The sequence below is a fragment of the Mesoplodon bidens genome (assembly GCF_964165515.1).
Source record: "Mesoplodon bidens genome assembly, chromosome: 13".
NCBI classification, from domain to species: Eukaryota; Metazoa; Chordata; class Mammalia; order Artiodactyla; family Ziphiidae; genus Mesoplodon; species Mesoplodon bidens.
In genome coordinates this window covers 19,608,342-19,623,914 of record NC_138169.1, presented here as the reverse complement: position 1 = coordinate 19,623,914, position 15,573 = coordinate 19,608,342, and the positions used below count along the sequence as shown (strand labels likewise).

The following is a 15,573-nucleotide window of genomic DNA, read 5'->3' as shown; positions in this document are numbered from 1 at the left end:
CGCGTGCAGCAACGAAGACCCAACGCAGCCAAAAATAAATAAAAAACAAAACAAAACTCTCAGCATGTGGGGAAAGTGGGGAGAAAAGGGGGGTGGCTCAAAGGCCCCCTCGACAATGACTGGGGTGAGGGGGGTGAGAGGTGGATAGGCTGGGCCACTCTGCAGGCACCCCGGATGCTGAGAACAAGATGCAGATACCTTAAGAGGCCAGTACTTCCAGCCCTGCCTCAGGACGCAGGTCCCCAAAGGCAACGCAATGAGCTCACCTCCACGCCTTTGCCTATGTGGTGCCTTCTGCCAGATGCCCTTCCACGCATGCTCCAGCTGGCTAACTGCAACTCAGGCTTCAGCCCAGGGGTCCCCTCCTCCTGGGAGCCTTCCTGGACTTTCCATACCCCAAGTGGGGATAAGCGTGCTTCTTCCACGTTCCGCTAACACCTGCCTTCCCATAACGTATCACATGAACCAAAACTGTCAAAACTGACTGCTCAGTCAGTCAACATTCACAGAGCGCCTCCTATGTGTGAGGCATTAGGTGGCAAGCAGATAGAGTCCCTATTCTCATGGAGGTCACAGTCCAGCAAGGTGGAAAGACATTAACTAAATCACACCAACGTGTAGATAATGACGAAGCGAGACCAGTTTTCTGCAGTGAAAGAACTTGGTTCTATGAGAACAAATAACAAGGAAACTGGGTGGGTGAGGAGGTCAGGGAGGGCTTCCTGCAGGAGGTGATGCTCAAGATCTGAAGTACAAGTAGAAATGAACTTTCTGGGCTTCGGATTCACCAACTCTAAAGCATAGGGAAAAAACTTCCTCCTGCTACTGCCCCCACAGAGGTGCCCTGGAGCTCAAAGGAAGGAACAGATGTACGGACAGTGTGGCAGGGAAAAGCACTACATGGAAATAGCTGGCGGCTCTGTATTTTTTAATTTGATATGGGCGAGGCACGCAGGAGGTGAGAGTTGGGAGGGGCTGGAACAGGGCTGAGGCCAATGGGTGGGGCGGGGGGGGGAAAGGAATATTTTGGGAAGCTCCAAAGCACAGACACAGATGTGGGGGCTGGATGGGACTGCCTGGCAAGCTGTAACTATTCCCATGGTGTGGCTCCACCTGCCTTTCCTGCCAAATCCTGTCCCTTCCCAGTCACATGTGCATTCCTTCTGTGTGACCCACATGACTCCCACCACCTGACATTCGCTTCTGCAGTCCCCTCCACCTGACATCCCCACCCACTCTTACCTCCACCTCCAGCTCTGGAAAAACCACCCAGTGCTCCAGAACCAGATAACGTGACCTTCTTACTTCCTCCTGAGACCCCCTCGAGTTGATGTGATGCCCCCTCCCTTTCCCAGCTCCTAGAGTAACACCCACTGCACAGCCATGAGCACTGGACTCTGGAATCAAACTTCCAGAATTCATATCCCAGCTCATGCACGCATGATCTCGGGCAAATCATGTCCCTTCTGTAAGCCTCAGCATTTTCATCCATAAAATGGGTGCTATTCATCTTAGTGTTATATTAGTATTTGTATTAGATATTAGTATTGCCTCAAAGGCATAAGATAATACATTTTGCAGCAATATCTCTTGGATCTGTCTCTGAAGGCAAAAGAAATTAAAAAATAAACAAATGAGACCTAATTAAACTTAAAAGCTTTTGCACAGCAAGAGAAACCATCGACAAAACAAAAAGACAACCTACGGAATGGGAGAAAATATATGCAAATAATATGACCAATAAGGGGTTGATACCCAAAATATATATAAACACCTCAGACAACTCAATATAAAGCATTAAACACAATAGCAGCCACATAGTAGGTGCTTTATGCATTTGTTTTATGTAAGAACAACCAGCATTTATTTATAAAGTGCTCACTGTGTGCCTGGCACTGTGTTTAGGGGGTTTATCTCATCCAATCCTGTGGTAATTTGGAGAAATGGATACAAATAGCCTCCTCATTTTACAAACGAGGAAACTGAGGCTCAGTGAGATTAAATGACTTTCCAAGAGCACAATGTTTTCAAATGGCAGGGCAGGGATTCAAACCCATGACTACCTGCTCTGCACCAACCCTGGCACACAGTAGGTTCATTCATTCATTCAACAGACACCTATGGATGCTTCCCACAAGCTGGGTAGGAGCTTTACATATGTGAGCCCAAAGATTCACAATAATATAGGTGTCATTGCTACTATTCTCATTTTTCCAACGAAGCAGCAGACCTGCTAGGGACAAAGATCATCTGGCCTGTGAAGAGGCTGGGATCTGAATCAAGGTCTCCTGCTCCGGAGTACCAAGTCACGGTGGGGACGCCAGCAGCCAGGTGGCCAACGCACCAGCTTCCTCAGCCCAGTGAAGCCCAATGTCACAGTCACAGCCAGGGTCCAGCAGCGCCTGCCAGCTCCACCTCTGCCCCAGCCATCATCTTTCATCACCCATCTCTCCCAGCTCGCCAGGCACCAACTAGCTCCCTCTCTTTGCCACACGTCGGTTCCCGAAGGAAAATCATAGTCACGAAAAGAATGTCCAAGCTGAAATGCTTATTACTAAATGAAAGAAGCCACTCTGAAAAGGCAACATATTGTATGACTCCAACTGTATGACATTCTGGAAAAAGCAAAACTATGGAGACAGTAAAAAGATCGGTGGTTGCCAGGGGTTGGGGGGAGAGAAGGATGAATCGGTAGAGCACAGAGGATTTTAGGGCAGTGGAACTGTTCTGTGTGGTGCTATAAAGGTGGATACACGTCCTTATGCATTTGTCCAAACCCATAGCATGCACATCACCAAGACTGAATCCTAGTGTAGCTATGAACTTGGGTTGATGATGTGTCAATGTAGGTTCCTCCATTGTAACAAATGTCCCATTCTGGTGGGGGGTCCATAGTGGGGAAGGCTGTGCATGTGTGGGGTGGGGAGTTTAAGGGAAATCTCTGTACTTTTCATTTAATTTTTACTGTGAACCTAAACTGCTCTTAAAAAATAAAGTCTGTTTTTTAAAAAAATGTCTTTACCTTACTCTGACACTCATGGAGGATGTCGGCAGGGGTCCCAGCTTTTGGGCAAACAGGCTAAGAGTCTCCTTCCAAAGAGACTCCTCCATGCCTTCAGCCTGTGTGGTCTGCAGGGCCTCTGGGGCCTCGCAGAGCAGGGGTCTGAAGGTGTCTGGCACTAGGACCTCAGCAACCACCGGGAATGGATTGAAGCTTCCTTTTCGGGACTCTCTCTCGCCTGCAGTTCAGGACTGATCTGCCCCACCCTCATGCCCACATCCTTCCACCCTGCCCACCACATCCACGCAGGTAAGGAAGGCAAAGCCACAGGGGTGTCCTTCTGCAGTCCCATCCGTGTGACGGGAATGAGCGGATAAATAAATAAATGATGAAGTGGTGGCATGTGGATTTTCAGAGGGTTAGAAAAGCCCTCCCTCCGGTTCCTCCCTCTTAAATGCCCTAAAGGTGGCTATGGGGCTTGCAGGAGAAGCAAATGCCTCTCCTGGGCTGCTGCCGGTCCGGCCCCAGTTAATAGTTTACTGACAGTGCTTGATTACTGTAGCTTTGTAGTATAGTCTGAAGTCAGGGAGCCTGATTCCTCCAGCTCCATTTTTCGTTCTCCAGATTGCTTTGGCTATTCAGGGTCTTTTGTGTTTCCATACAAATTGTGAAATTTTTTGTTCTAGTTCTGTGAAAAATGCCAGTGGTAGTTTGATAGGGATTGCATTGAATCTGTAGATTGCTTTGGGTAGTAGAGTCATTTTCACAATGTTGATTCTTCCAATCCAGGAACATGGTATATCTCTCCATCTATCTGTATCATCTTTAATTTCTTTCATCAGTGTCTTATAATTTTCTGCATACAGGGCTTTTGTCTCCTTAGGTAGGTTTATTCCTAGGTATTTTATTCTTTTTGTTGCAATGGTAAATGGGAGTGTTTTCTTGATTTCACTTTCAGATTTTTCATCATTAGTGTACAGGAATGCCAGAGATTTCTGTGCCCAGAGATAAACCCACGCACATATGGTCACCTTATCTTTTTTTTTTTTTTCTTTACGGTACGCGGGCCTCTCACTGCTGTGGCCTCTCCCGTTGCGGAGCACAGGCTCCGGACGTGCAGGCTCAGCGGCCATGGCTCACGGGCCCAGCCTCTCCGCGGCACGTGGGATCTTCCCGGACCGGGGCACGAACCCGTGTCCCCTGCACCGGCAGATGGACTCTCAACCACTGCGCCACCAGGGAAGCCCTGGTCACCTTATCTTTGATAAAGGAGGCAGGAATGTACAGTGGAGAAAGGACAGCCTCTTCAATAAGTGGTGCTGGGAAAACTGGACAGGGACATGTAAAAGTATGAGATTAGGGGCTTCCCTGGTGGCGCAGTGGTTGAGAGTCCGCCTGCCGATGCAGGGGACACTGGTTCGTGCCCCGGTCCGGGAAGATCCCACATGCCGCGGAGCGGCTGGTCCCGTAAGCCATGGCCGCTGAGCCTGCGCGTCCGGAGCCTGTGTTCCGCAACGGGAGAGGCCACAACAGTGAGAGGCCCGCGTACCGCAAAAAAAAAAAAAGTATGAGATTAGATCACTCCCTAACACCATACACAAAAATAAGCTCAAAATGGATTAAAGACCTAAATGTAAGGCCAGAAACTATCAAACTCTTAGAAGAAAACATAGGCAGAACACTCTATGACATAAATCACAGCAAGATCCTTTTTGACCCCCCTCCTAGAGAAATGGAAATAAAACCAAAAATAAACAAATGGGACCTAATGAAACCTCAAAGCTTTTGCACAGCAAAGGAAACCATAAACAAGACCAAAAGACAACCCTCAGAATGGGAGAAAATATTTGCATATGAAGCAATGTGACAAAGGATTAATCTCCAAAATTTATAAGCAGCTCATGCAGCTCAATAGCAAAAAAAAAACCAACCCAATCCAAAAATGGGCAGAAGACCTAAATAGACATTTCTCCAAAGAAGATATACAGACTGCCAACAAACACATGAAAGAATACTCAACATCATTAGAGGAATGCAAATCAAAACTACAATGAGATATCATCTCACACCAGTCAGAATGGCCATCATCAAAAAATCTAGAAACAATAAGTGCTGGAGAGGGTGTGGAGAAAAGGGAACCCTCTTGCACTGCTGGTGGGAATGTGAATTGGTACAGCCACTATGGAGAACAGTATGGAGGTTCCTTAAAAAACTACAAATAGAACTACCATATGACCCAACAATCCCACTACTGGGCATATACCCTGAGAAAACCACAATTCAAAAAGAGTCATGTACCAAAATGTTCATTGCAGCTCTATTTACAATAGCCTGGAGATGGAAACAACCTAAGTGTCCATCATCCGATGAATGGATAAAGAAGATGTGGCACATATATACAATGGAATATTACTCAGCCATAAAAAGAAACGAAATTGAGCAATTTGTAATGAGGTGGATAGACCTAGAGTCTGTCTTACAGAGTGAAGTAAGTCAGAAAGAGAAAGACAAATACTGTATGCTAACACATATATATGGAATTTAAGAAAAAAAATGTCATGAAGAACCTAGGGGTAAAACAGGAATAATGACACAGACCTACTTGAGAATGGACTTGAGGATATGGGGAGGGGGAAGGGTAAGCTGTGACAAAGGGAGAGAGAGGCATGGACATATATACACTACCAAATGTAAGGTAGATAGCTAGTGGGAAGCAGCCGCATAGCACAGGGAGATCAGATCGGTGCTTTGTGACCGCCTGGAGGGGTGGGATAGGGTGGGTGGGAGGGAGGGAGACGCAAGAGGGAAGGGATATGGGAACAGATGTATATGTATAACTGATTCACTTTGTTATAAAGCAGAAACTAATAAAAAAAATAAAACTTAAAAAAAAAAAGTTTACTGACAGTGCTATAAAGAGGCACCAGGCATTGTTTCCGAAGACTAGAAAGACCGGCCAGCCAGCCGGGCCTGGAAGGAGAGGTGTTCTGGGGCTGAGAATGGGGTTCTCACCCACAGGTCTGCCATCGCCACCCTGCACAGGTGCCCCAGACCCCTCGACAAGGAGTCTTCCCCAGTGCCTGATTCTAAGAGCATTCACCTGGGGACATCTTGGCCAAAAGGTCCCTCCGGCCAACACTCCTACAACCCAGCCACTGATGGACATGGAGAAGCCCTGAAGGCCATCCCCCGGCCGCCCCCCATCCCCAGGAAACAGGGCCTGCGTGTTTCACATCCTCAGCCCACGCCATGGACACCCGCCAGCTTTCTCCCGGGTGCTCTGCCTACTGCGTGTGGCGGCTCCCCTGGCAACATGCCCCGTTTCCGCAGACCCACGGGCCTCAAGGATAAGGAAGGCGCATACGGACTCCAGAGGGTGCCGAGATTCTCTGGAAGGCTGCCCAAAATTTGGGGGTCTGGGCGGCTGCAGCAAAGAAAGAAATGGAATTCCCAGATGGTTCACACTCAGGATGGACCAGAAGATGGACTAACCACCTCCAGCCAACCTTAAGAGGAAAAGTAGTGAGATAGTGTGTTTAAGGGCTGGGTTAGAATCCTGGTTCTTATGGGCTCTCCGACCTTGGGCAAGTCACTTCACTTGCTCTGTGCTTCAGTTTACTCATCTGTAAAATGGGATAATAAATAGGACCTACCCCTATCTCTGAGGTAGGGGTAGGTCCTATTTATTAAGGAATTTTTTAAGATCAAATATGTTAATGGATATAAAGCACTTAGCACAACGTCTAGAACATGATAGAACTTTCTGGACATGCTCTATCCCTGTATTGTCCAATATGGTATCACTAGCCACATGGGGCTATTGAGCACTTGAAACGTGCCTAATGCCATTGAGGAACAGTATTTTAAATGTAATTTTACTTGATTTAAATGTAAATAGGTACACGTGACTAGTAGCCCACATTGGACAGTGCAGGTCTGGAATATAGTAGGTGCCCAATAAATGCTCATTATGATTATTATTAGAGATTGATATTATTATTAGAGGACTCACTGGGTTAGAAATTAGGAGACACCATTTCATTTCTGAGCACGTGGAGGTCGGGAAACTGTGCTGTATTCATCTTTGTATCCCAGCATCTTTCAGGATGTTTTTTTTTTTTTTTTTAACTCTGTGAAAGGTTTATTTAAAACCACATTAAAGGACACCAACTGTATTAGGGTATTTGGGTTGTGGATCCTTTACAGGTCCTGAGGATAATGGAGGATACCCTCTCCATACAGCAAGTACAAAGTGTTTGTACAATTTCAGGGTTTTGCACACCCCAGAGTAAAAATCTCTGATCTAGCAGACACCTGCGCACAGCAGGTCCTCAGGCAGCACTTGGGATCACAGCCAGGCACGGCGCATCAGAGTGGCCACCTCTACTGTTAGGGGCTGAGCTCCAAATGCAGGACCCTCAGGCTGTTAAGGTGGATGTCTGTGGTTTGTTGGCCTAGTTATCATCTCCCTGTCTGGTCATTTTACCTTGACTCTCCTCTGGGTCCCCTCCTTTACTCTCACAGGGCTGACTCCACACTTCACCCCTTCAGGCTTGACCAATCAGAGCAATCCATCCCACAGCCATTGGTGCAAAAGGAGCACATGACCCAGGCTGGGTGGATGAGATCTAATTCTAAGACTTCTGCTAGAACCATGGGGAAGGAGAAGCTCTGTTTGTCTTGATGTCAAGCTGGCATATTGTTTCCTGAGAGCGGGCAACACTCTACCTCCCCATAGAGAGAAAGCATAAAGCTTACACAGACAAAAGCAGCACAGAGAGATGGAGAGAGGTGGTCCTGATAACATCACTGGAACCCCTGGATACAGCTGTACATAAAGCTGGATCACTACAAACTTCCCAAACCCTTGAACCAACAGATCCATTTCTTAGCCTCTCTTTCCCTTTCTGCTTTATACTTATATATTTATTTATTGTTTTAACTAGTTTTTTTTTTTAGCAAGTTATTATCCAACTTGAATTGGATGGGGCTGGCTAAAATACCCTGCTTTGCAGCTGTGTGACCTTACTTAGTCTGGCTTCTTAACCTCTATAGCTTCAATTTCCTCTTCAGTGAAGAGGAGCTGCTATCTGTACCTATTCACGGGAAGATTGCTTTGTGGATTAAACGAGACAGAGTAAAGCACTTAGAGTAGCGTTGAATAAATGGTAGTAGTAAAAATGTCTTTATTTCTTAAAAAAAAAGAAATGATAGCTGCTCTTTCTATTTCAACATAATTCACTAAATAACAATAATGAGAGGAAAATTCATTCAATGCCCCAAGTATCGCCAAGTCCCTTGATCTCTTGAGGCTTCAGTTATCCGATTTTTGTATGGGGTCTACGGCAATAGGACCTGTTAGTGTCCTTTACAAATGCCCAGAATCTGAGTTCCTTCAAGATTTTGTAAAGAAAAAGCACAAAAAAACCTACTCATCTCCTATCTTCTTGTACTACTAAAAGAAAGAAAAATACGCTACCCCCACTGGAGTTCAGCCCTCCTAGCTGCCTCACCCGGGGGCTCACAGCAGCTAAGCAGCAGGGCCAGCAGGCTCACGAGGGTTTCTGACCTCCTGAGGCTGAAGATTACCTCCACGGGGGCCGATGAGCAGTCAGACACAGAGGGAACCTCCAGCTGCCCACCCGAGGATGGCAATGCCATCAGTCTGGACTCAGCCTTGCAGACTCCTACTCAAGGGCTCAGTCCCGCTGGATCCCCTTCCTAGGCTACAGCACTGCTCCTGTGGCCCTGGCAACCCCCAGCCCGAGGCTTACCCAAGGAGAGCAAGACCCCATGCTGAGGGCATCTGCAAGTTCAACGTAACCAGAAAGGGCAGCAAAACGTCCTTCTGCAAACGAGTTCCATCTCACTCTTAACTGGGTGAGCCAAGCTCTGTGCCTGGTCCCTCCACAAATACTGTCAAACACACGTGTGATAGCATAAACGAGTGGTAGATGATGCCCTGGCCATCTGATACACAAGGAAACTCAAGCCAGAGAGATTCCCACAGCTCCTAAATGGCAGGGCTGCAACCTGAACTCAAGGCTGTCTGGTTCCAAAGCTTGGCCTTATCCCTAACTCCACACTCTCGTCATAGCTTATAACCACATTGGTTTTGGCTCCAGACTGCAGAGCAGGGTCCTGGAGCCAGACCCCCGAGCTGTACCACTTACAGTCTCCACGACCTCAGGGGTGTTACTTGCCATCTCTGTGCCTCAATATCCTTCTCTATTAGGGAGAATGTTTTATCCACTCCACGGGGCACTGAGATACTTAAATGAAGTCATTCATATAAAATGCTCAGTAAATGCTGTTTAAAAGAACTTGATCCCATTAGAATGGCTTGAGTCGAGCCCTTGTTTTCCTTGAGTGAAGGCTCCCCAAAAGTCTTATCAGCTACTGAGTATAATAAGTCTTAAATACAGACCTGGCAAATTCAGAGTAGAGAAAACACAGGAGAGACTTGGCTCTTGTAAAGAGATGCCAGTCAAATTAGATGGCTCGATGTTCTTAGAATACCTGAGCCGTCCGACCTTGTCCACTTAGAAAGCAGGAGAATGAGACAGGGAGAAGGGACCCGCTAGGAGGCCACAGGTCATTAGGGGCAGAGTTGGGACAAGGACTCAGGTGTCCTCATCTCCCATCCTGGGGTCTGCAGCCAACAACTGTGGGCCCAACTGGGTGACAGAAATGCACTTTCCCACCTGCCAACCGGCAGCAAAAGCTACCACCCTCTCGCAGAGCCCCTCAGGAGGTTACTGCAGGGGGCACCCAGCCAGACTTCACGGGAGACAAAGCTAAGCAGGAAAGCCAGAGTCCCTCCTGCCACCCCCGTCACATCGATCCCAAGCCCACCACTATCCAAAGCGCCAGGAAGCCGCATTGCCGGAGATACAAAAAAAGCATCAAACCAGACTATGTGCGGATATAGCTGCATTATTCATGAGAACTTCTGCCGTTTTAAGCTCGAAAACACGACACACACCAACTGATTTGAGTCAATCCTACAAGCATCAGAGAGCCCCAAAATATCCCACCCAGTATTCCTGCTTTTGTTCATTCGATCAGCAAGCGTTTTCGGAACCTCCACTTGGCCCAGCAGAGGAGTGTGGGGCTGTGATTTCCAGCCCAAGAATGGAAAGCCCGGAAAGAACTAGATAGAAGTTTCCTCTCTTGCCTAATGACTTTGTATCCTCATTTGTCCCCTCCATGTATTGCCTGCCTGCAGCCACACATAGGTGAACTCACATTCCCCCCATGCTCAACATCCCCCCACGGCTCCCATCTCACTCAGAGTAAAAGCCAAAGCTTCCGAGGGCCACAGGCCCTGCACGATGGGCCTCCTGCTCCTTCTCTGACTTCATCTCCTCCTCCTTCATTCTTTTTCCCTTTGCTCCAGCCTCGCTGGCCTCCTCGCTATTCACTGCTCCCCACTCAAGGGCTTTGTATATGCTGTTCCCTCTGTCAGGAACACCCTTCCCACAGATGTCTGCCAAGGAGACAATGTCACCCTGTCAGAAAGGCCATCCCAGAGTGCCCCCTCTGGAGCGCACTTCTCACCACTCTCCACCACCTTTCCTGCTTTATTTTCCTCATAGCTCCTGTCACTATATTTATTGTGTTATCTATCTGTCCCACAACTAGACTGCAAGCTTCACGAGAGCACATGAGCAGGGATGTTGCTTTGTTCACTTCTCAATCTGCAGTTCCTACAACAGCGCCTGGCACCGAGTAAATGCTCAATAAATATTTGTGGAAAGAAAGAGAGGAAGTTTTCTTCTAAGAGTTGGCAGAAAGGGTCTGTCCTGGCCCCTGCTGCCAAATGAAACTTCCTGAAGTACAACTCCAAGCAAGACCTCCCCTGTTCATAAATCTTCTAGAGCTACCCACTATCTGATGGAGCAAAGGCTGCTACCTGGCATCCACAGCCCTGCACAAGCTGGGGCTAATGGACCTTTCCTGACTCATCTCCTTCCCCTACACACATCTGACCCCCAAGCCTGCTTCCGGGGACTCTGCCATAGCTTGTAGCTCCCTACCTCTGCCCTCTGTGAATCAGGGGCCACGAGGCCACCCTTCAGATCCTGACAATGTGGGATTTGAATCCTGGCTTCTCCACAGGCTGGCTGTGCAACCTTAAAGCGAGCTGCTTACCATCTCTGTGCCTCCAGGTCCTCTTCTATAAAGTGAAGGAGATGGTTATTCTCCCTCTTAGGGTTGTCTTTCAGAGTAAAGGAGGTGGCATGTGGGGACCAATCAGCAAAGTAGTGCTGTTCTGAGCTGGACACTTCCTTGTGATGGGGGCTGTCCTGTGCTTTGCAGGATGCTGAGCAGCATCCCTGGTCTCTTCCCACTAGATGCCAGTAGCACCCCCAGCTATGACAGCCAAAAATGTCTCCAGATGTTGCCAAATGTCCCCTGGGGTAGGGCTGCCAGATTTAGCAATACATACTCATTCTAAAAAACTGTTTGTTGTTTGTCTGAAATTCGAATTTAACTGTGTGACCTGTATGTTATCTGGCAATCCGACCTGGGTGGCAAAATTGTGCCCCCTTCTTCACTAAGAGCCACCGGGTTAGACTGACACCACCACAGGGTCCTAGTACTAACATCAGTTGTTTCCCTCTTGATTTCCTCCAACCTTCTCAACACGTCCCACCCACCTCCCCTCTCATGATCCCCCACTCAGGAGCTGGGAGGCTGAGTCCCCAGACAAGCCCAGCTCAGCCACCGTGATGACGGCTCCCCAGGACAGCCCTCACACCAGCTCCAGTGTGCAGAGCTAAACGTAGCTTCCTCTCTAGCACCCACCTCATCCCCCTGCCTCTTTCCCAGGGTCTCTCCTCCGGCCCACAAGCCCCTGCCTTCTCCCCTCCAATTAAGAGGCCTCCCAGGCCCAGCCCCAAGGCAGGAAGACAAGGCAGTTAGTCACTCTGCTTCCGTTATCAACACGTGTCACGTGGCTGGCTCCTTTAGTGGCAGTCGTCATGGCAACGGGAAGCCAGTCCCTGAGGCTCTGGGAACCAAAACAAAATTAAGGGGTGGAGGCGGGGAGGGAAAAGGAGGGGAGGGCTAATCGAGCCAGGAAGGAGCCAGGATAGAGTCGGTTAGATTTAACTGGAGGAAATTATGCTGAGGCCACGCTGTCCCCAGCTTTCCCTGGGTGGCGCTGGGGAGACAGAAAAAAAAAAGAATCCTGCCCTGGAGAAGCTCAGACTAACATGGTGGGTGTTTTCACATGGTTTACCCTTATGGGTGAGTAATTTTCACCCCCATTATGAATAAACTGAAACCCAGATACGTGTGAAGGTAAAGACAGATGCTTGTCCAAGTTGTACAACTGATAAGCAATGAGTTTCGGCTCCACCCTCTTCTTCCATATTCCTCATGTCCTCCCCACTCCTTTCCTCTTGCTTTTAGGACAGGACCACATGCTCTGCCCCCTCTGCATGTGGCACCACTCTCCTTTCTCTCTGCACTCCAGCCACTTCCTAGTCCTTCCATTCCTTGTCTGTAGTGCTCCCTCCAGCCACAAAGTCTTTGCATGTGCAGTTCCCTCTGCCAGGAATGGTTTTCCTCTGTCTCTTGCTACCTCATACCTTCACCTAAAAAGCCTACTTATCCTTCACACATCTTCTTAAACATCACTTCCTCTGGGAAGCCCTCCTGAGCCACCTGTATGCAGTTATATGTTCTTGTGATGCCAAGTGCTTCTACTTCAGACCTCAGTGCACAGCCTGCAATCATCCTTTTAATTACATTCTGATGTCTGTCAGGGTCTGTCCACCATACTGGAATGTCAGCCCCCAGAGGGCAGGGCCTATCTTGTTCACTGTGGGAGCCACAGAGCCCAGCTGAGTCAGCACTAGATGGAATTTCCAGCCCCACAGGCTCTACTAGCCTTTGTAGCTTCAGTGGCTCAGACAAAGTTTGCAGACCTGCCTGGCTTATCTACAGAAACTGACTGTTAAGCTGCCCCTTCCAGAAAGAAGGATGGGAGGGGCCTCTGGGCGAGGCTGTGACAGGCAGGGATGTGGTTCTGAACCCAGAGGGTGGAGAGAAGGAAGACCTCAATCAATTCCCAGTTTTCTAAGCAAAGAGCTCCCCTTCCCCATCCCATTGGAGATGCTCTCCAAAGGGGTAGGCAGAGGAAGGAAAGCAGAGAGGAGATCTGCTTTGGGGGGCATGGATTTGTCACCACGTCCTTGGGGGCACCCATGCTGAACAGGGGGCTCACAGACAGAAGACTGTTCCCCGTCACTGGTTCTGTGCCCTTGAAACATCGCTTACTCTCTCTGGGCCAGGTTTCTCACCTGTACAATGGAAATTATACCACCCACACATGCTGAGATTGTGGCACTGTGTAGATGTGGATGGGCATGTTTGTGATTTAGGGGGTAAGAGAGCCTGGCTCTGACACCAGACAGGCCTGGGGGATAACTCCCTTCTGGGTTGTGTGCTCTTGAGGAATTCACTCCTCCTCTCTGAGCCTCAGTTTCCTTGTCTGAAAATGGGAACAACCTCACTCACTTCATAAAATTACTGTGCACACAGGATATGGCACAGAGTAGCCCCCAGTAAGTGGAAGCACTAATTACTAAAACGATGTGCCCCACGGAATGCAAAATTTAGAAACAGCCATCAACTTGCAACTATAAGTCTTGCCTTCTGATTGCAGATTGGGGTCAATGGGCACTCGAGGTCCTTTGCCGAAACTTGCAAGGTTCTGCCTCTGCACCCCGCCCCCTCCGGCTCCCACCCAGGCATCAAGCAGGATGCCAAGAGGTCCCTCTGACCAGGAGATGGCCTCAGCCTCGAGCCAGGCAGAAAGCTCATCCCAAGCCCCAAACTCAGTTGCTCCCAGGAGAGAGAATGCAGCCCCAGACCGCTGGCCGCCAGGGGGAAAGTCCCCCACAGCCTGGCCAATAACCCAAACTACACTGACATGGATGGGACCTCCAGGGACACTGAACCAATGCTTCCTCCTCCAGATATGGAAACTGTGTCCCTGAGAGGGGAAGGAACTCGTCCAGGGCATCGAGGGGGCTGGTAGCAGAGCTGGGTTCAGGGTCCCAGCTGGAGGCCTGCCCAGAGCCGGGAAGCACTCCCTCCAAGATGTTCACAAGCTCTTCTGCCTGTAGGTCTCCTCCCCCAACCTCTCATTGAACCAGTCAAGCATTTCCTTAAAAACACAGCCACTCCAGGTGAAAACATCTGGGGAGCACATATTACAACTAGGTTTAATTAAACAATGAACAAAAAAGTTGTAGGTTTTTAACCTGAAGGGTTTTGGGCGGGAGGTCTATACACACTTCTCCCCGAAACAATCATAAGATGTAGGTTTTGATGCAAAGAGGGTCTAGACAGAGCTTTCTTCAGGTCCCCACAGGGGTCTCTAAGAGGCCTGAGCTGAAAAGTTCTGGGCCTTTCTGAGGGATTCCATGTAGCCTGTATGTCTCCTTATTCAGAAACGCTAGAATGTGCAGTCAGCCTGGAGCTGATTCTTTTAGCAACCATGGGACATGCCACACACAGAGACATACGCACAGACACACGCCCACGCCCCCCAAGCGGGGAGGGGCAGCAACAGGTTCCAGCCTCCAGGCCGCCCTCGGTGGTATCTGCCACCGTGCGGGGAGGGGCTTCTTGGTGGACAGCACTGTTACCAGATACTGACACCCTCAACATACACAGAGGCACAGGATCAGGTCAGCCCCCAAGGTCTGTGGCCATTCCTGGTCTAGGGCTGAGCACTCAGGATGCAGATGTGAGGCAGGCTCAGCAGCAATGGGGTCCCACGTGGAGGGATGCGGAGTGACATGAGGAGGGCGATGCACACACAGACACACACACACATGGTCACAGCTCACTCATGTACACACAGACTCATGCATCCCATGTCACATGCACACACACAGTCACAACCTCACTCATTCACAGAGATTCCCACATCACACAGATACACATCATAATCACAAAAACAGATAAACACACAGACACACGGATGCATGTACACACAGAGATACACTTAGATATCTCCAGGCAGATGCACACATGTTCTCAGATACACATACTCACAGCTACATGTCCTCACCCACACAGACATGTGCATGCACGTACACACAAAAAAACACACGCAGTCCAGGTATCTAAATGCTTCCCCAGGCATCCATCACTATAGATTCTCCCACTCTCCGAGAAGTCATGAACTATTAACTCTAAGGCTAGACTGGGCTCCCGTCTAACCCCAGGGAGAGTGAAGGGGCAGGGGGCAGCTGAACCCTGACGAATTCTCACCCTCGGTCGAGGGTGGGGTGGGGTGGGGGTCAGGGGGCCCTGCCTGCCAGGGGAGCATGCGCACATGCCTCAAATGGAGGAACCCACTGACCTGGGACTCTCAGGGAGGGAGTCCCCTGGCTCCTGGGGGTGGCTCCAAGGAATGAGAATTTCGGGGAGGGGGTAGGTGGGGGCTTTATTTCCCCGTAGTGAATTTCTCCCCTTTCCCGAAGTCTGGTGCTCCTGCTGCAGCCCCATCCGGCCCGCCCCCGACCACATGCCCTGTCAGCACCCCC

At 49.2% G+C, this 15,573-nt stretch overlaps 1 protein-coding gene across 3 annotated transcripts in view; it reads right to left on the bottom strand.

Moving 5' to 3' along the window:
* The window catches only part of SGSM1 (small G protein signaling modulator 1), an 87,321-nt gene that overhangs the window by 71,206 nt on the left and 542 nt on the right, over positions 1-15,573 (bottom strand). The gene's annotated exons all lie outside the window — the stretch shown is intronic.